Source organism: Rhinopithecus bieti, unplaced genomic scaffold (assembly GCF_001698545.2).
Source record: "Rhinopithecus bieti isolate Rb0 unplaced genomic scaffold, ASM169854v2 scaffold_10354, whole genome shotgun sequence".
Lineage (NCBI taxonomy): Eukaryota > Metazoa > Chordata > Mammalia > Primates > Cercopithecidae > Rhinopithecus > Rhinopithecus bieti.
In genome coordinates this window covers 1,362,785-1,367,013 of record NW_016806491.1, presented here as the reverse complement: position 1 = coordinate 1,367,013, position 4,229 = coordinate 1,362,785, and positions in this window count along the sequence as shown.

The window sequence follows — 4,229 nt, the reverse complement described above, 5'->3', positions numbered from 1 at the left end:
GGAAGGAAGGAAGGAAGGAAGGAAGGAAGGAAGGAAGGAAGGAAGGAAGGAAGGAAGGAATTCAATTTTCCAAGAGAAGTCAGAAATTCCTAGAGTTGCCCTAGGATTCTTACTTCCTCAAGTTGCCCTGGGTTTCTTGCTTTCATTCCTGAAACAATCTCAACCTCCTAAAACTACCACATTGGCCTGGCCAATCCTCTCAATGCTTTGTCTGTCCACAGTTCCTGAAATGGACCTCAGTGGTTCTTTATAGACAGGTGCCTCACCATCCTGGCCAGAAGCCACCCAGGACAGGTCTAGTAAGAGAGTGCTGCTGAATGTAGATTATATTGACTAACCATCCAATTATCCTGTCTGGTCCAATCCATATTGAACCAATCAGCTTCCCTCTCTCTGGAATTTGAACTTTAGGTAAACAGAGAGCTAGGTGGTAGTGATAGTAGAAGTAGAAATACAGAAAAAGAACAAACAGAGTGGTTAAGTCTTTTAGAGTAAGGCTCAACAAACATTTGCTAAGAAGTAACAAGTAACCTAGTAATTAAGGCTGTATTGGATCTTGAATCAATTTTGAGTTTCCAAATGTCGTTTCAAGTCAGTCAGGTACTACATTATAATTCTTGTTCCTTCCATGAGTTCTGGGTATGAAAGTTTTCCTGGTATCCTATGAGGCCTGGTATGTGGTCAGTCTTCTTGTCTTCCTTATGTCTATGTGTGCATATCCTTAAAACAACCCATTACGTTAGGTAACCTAAGTTAATTCTTGCAATGAAGAAAAAATAATGTAAACAATAATCTCTCTCTCTCTTTTTTTTTTTTTTTTGAGACGGAGTCTCACTGTATCGCCCAGGCTGGAGAGCAGTGGCGTGATCTCAGCTCACTGCAACCTCTGCCTCCTGGGTTCAAGCAATTCTCCTGCCTCAGGCTCCTGAGTAGCTGGGATTACAGGTACCCGCCACCATGCCCGGCTAATTTTTGTATTTTTAGTAGAGAGAGGGTTTCACCATGTTGGCCAGGCTGGCCTCGAGCTCCTGACCTCAGGTGATCCACCCACCTCAGCTGCCCAAAGTGCTGGGATTAGAGGTGTGAGCCACTGTGCCTGGCCTCCTGTATCCTATCTATACTTTATAATAAACCGGTAAAAGTATGTGTTTCCCTGAGTTCTGTGATCTGTTTTAGCAAATTAATCTAACTCTAGAAGAGAGTAGAGGGAAGTCTGGCACAGTGGCTCATACCTGTAATCCCAGCACTTTGGGAGACCGAGGCAGGAAGACTACTTGAGCCTATGAGTTTGAGACCAGCCTGAGAACAAAGTGAGAACCCACCTCCACAAAAAATTTTAAAATTAGCCTGAAGTAGTGGCACACGCCTATAGTCCCAGCTACTCAGGAGGCTGAGGTGGGAGGATTACTTGAGCCCAGGAAGTCAAGACTGCAGTGAGCTATGATAGCACCACTGCACTCCTGCCTGGGTGAAAGAGCAAGACCCTGTGTCAAAAATAAATAAATAAAGTATAGGTGACAACCTACTACTTGTCATTGGTGTCCGAAGTGGCGGCAGTCTTGTGGGACTGAGCCCTTAACCTATGGGATCTGACTCTAACTCCAGGTAGACAGTGTCAGAATTAAATTGAATGATAGATATAGGACACTCAGTTGTTGCCCCCTAAAGTGCTTGGTGTGTGAGGGAAAACTCCATGCATCTGGTCACAGAAGTGTGCTGTGTTGATTGTTGTGAGTGTGTGAGTGGAGAGTAGGAAAAACACTTTCCTATCTCAAGTCTCATGAGGAACAATCTGATGTTGATCCCTGATGCCCAGATTTTGCTGCTTTTTCTTCATTTAAAGAAATGAAAATTTCTTATAGAATAGAATAGCTCACTTCATGTCTTGGATCAGAGAAAGGCCAAGATAAGTATGGAACATCTTGTTATGGATATAAAGCAAAAATGTTTTCTTAAATATTTGGGAGAAGTGCTAAAGAGATAATAGTGCGGGAGGATAAAAGGAAAAATGAGTTGGGCAGACAGCTAAAGCTAGTCTTTGGTAAAATTCTTTTAAACAGAAAGACAGCCTGAGAAATCAAGCTACAGGCACCAATAGAGCAGCCTGGGGAAAAACTCAGGTTGCAACTGCACAGAAAAGAAAGCAAGGCCCAACACAGAAGCCTTTGTTCTTGGTGTAGTCAGTGACTCCCAGGAAAAAGTTTCCTCCCCTTTTCAGGCATGTACACGGTGGGCTCCAGGGGAACTTGTACAGAGTCGGGGTACTTACCCAAAACATATCCACAGTTGCACAAACAAGAGAAGCTATGCTTTGTGTTTGACTAAAGACATGTCTGCAGCTGCACAGATAAGGGGAGTTACACAGACAGCTTCACATATAAGGGAAGTTACACAAACAGCTACAGAGAAGAGGTGAGTTTCTTATAAAAGTTTTGTATTCAACTGTAAAAATGGCAACCCACTCAGACTCCCTCTCTGCTGTCTTTTTTTTTTTTTTTTTTTTTTGAGACGGAGTCTTGCTCTGCCGCCCAGGTTAGAGTGCAGTGGCCGGATCTCAGCTCACTGCAAGCTCTGCCTCCTGGGTTTACGCCATTCTCCTGCCTCAGCCTCCCAAGTAGCTGGGACTACAGGTGCCCGCCACGTCACCCGGCTAGTTTTTTGTATTTTTTTTGTAGGGACGGGGTTTCACCATGTTAGCCAGGATGGTCTCGATCTCCTGACCTCGTGATCCACCCGTCTCAGCCTCCCAAAGTGCTGGGATTACAGGCTTGAGCCACCGTGCCCGGCCTCTGCTGTCTTTTAAACTTTTGCTCCCACCTCACTCTTGGTGTCCATGTTCCTTAATTTTCTTGGTTGTGAGACAAAGAGCTGGGGTAATACTTGAGGCAACAAAACTGCTACAATAGAAATATCTTGGTTTTCACTGGCTACACCCTAAGTTCTGAGAAAAAAAAAAAGGACAACTGATTAGGATAACTTAAAACTATTTGGAGCCGGGCGCGGTGCTCAAGCCTGTAATCCAGCACTTTGGAGGCGAGACGGGCGGATCACAAGGCGTCAGGAGACTCGAGACCATTCTTGGCTAACACGGTGAAATCCTGTTTCTCTAAAAATTACAAAAAAAAACTAGCCGGGCGAGGTGGCGAGCGCCCTGTAGCCCAGCTACCCGGAGGCTGAGGCAGGAGAATGGCGTGAACCCCGGGAGGGCGGAGCTTGCATAGCTGAGATCCGGCCACTGCACTCCCCCGGGAGACAGAGCAAGACTCCGTCTCAAAAAAAAAAATAAATAAAAAATAAAATAAAATAAAAACTATTTGAATCTATTAAAGTCCATAATGATTCTCCAAAGGAAAAATTTCGTAATAAACAGTTTGACTATAAAAGATAGTGAATGTGATAATATAGATGTTAATTTTTTAAAAGTTGCAGAAATAAAGTTATATGTGTGGATGATTTTTTTTTACACCTAAAGTGTATATTAGTTTATAAAGCACAGACATGACTTTCATTGTGAAAGAAGGGAGAGAAGAATAGTGGGAAGTGAGCATCAGTCAAGCAGTCCTGGAAAAACAATTAGCCATACCAAGAACAGAAAGAACTGCTCCACAGCATCTGTCACACCTACCAGCCAGGCAGAATGGAGATCCAATAGTCAGTCAGCACCAGAGTCACACAGGACCATGTAGAAACAGAATTCAATTGTGTGTTTCAAGATGAAGATTTGCCAAATCAAATGCCCTGAAGAAGACAGCTAACCATGCACATTCTATCCCTATCTCATGCATGATGAACCCTTTCAATGACTCTATTAATTATAACAACTTAATGAGGCAAAATCAGTCTGTAAAAATGATTAACAGGCCAGGTCAATATATAATGATAAGAAACTAGGTTTTGCAAGGCTACTCAACTGAAACTTAAAAAATACACTGTATTTCAGGGAGAGGCATCAAGTTACCAGAAATTAAAAGTTCTGCAGGGTCAGGGGCACTGACTTATGTCAGTGCTTTGGGAGGTACAGGTGGGAGAAATGCTTGAGGCTAGAAGCTCAAGACCAGCCTGGGCAACATAGCAAGACTCTGTCTCTATAAAACATTTAAAAATTAGCTAGGTGTGGTGGCACTTGCCTGTAGTCCCAGCTACTCAGGAACCTGAGGTGGTAGGGTTCCTTGAGCCCAGGAGTTCGATACAGTGAGCTATGATCACCACTGCACTCCAGCCTGCTCAAC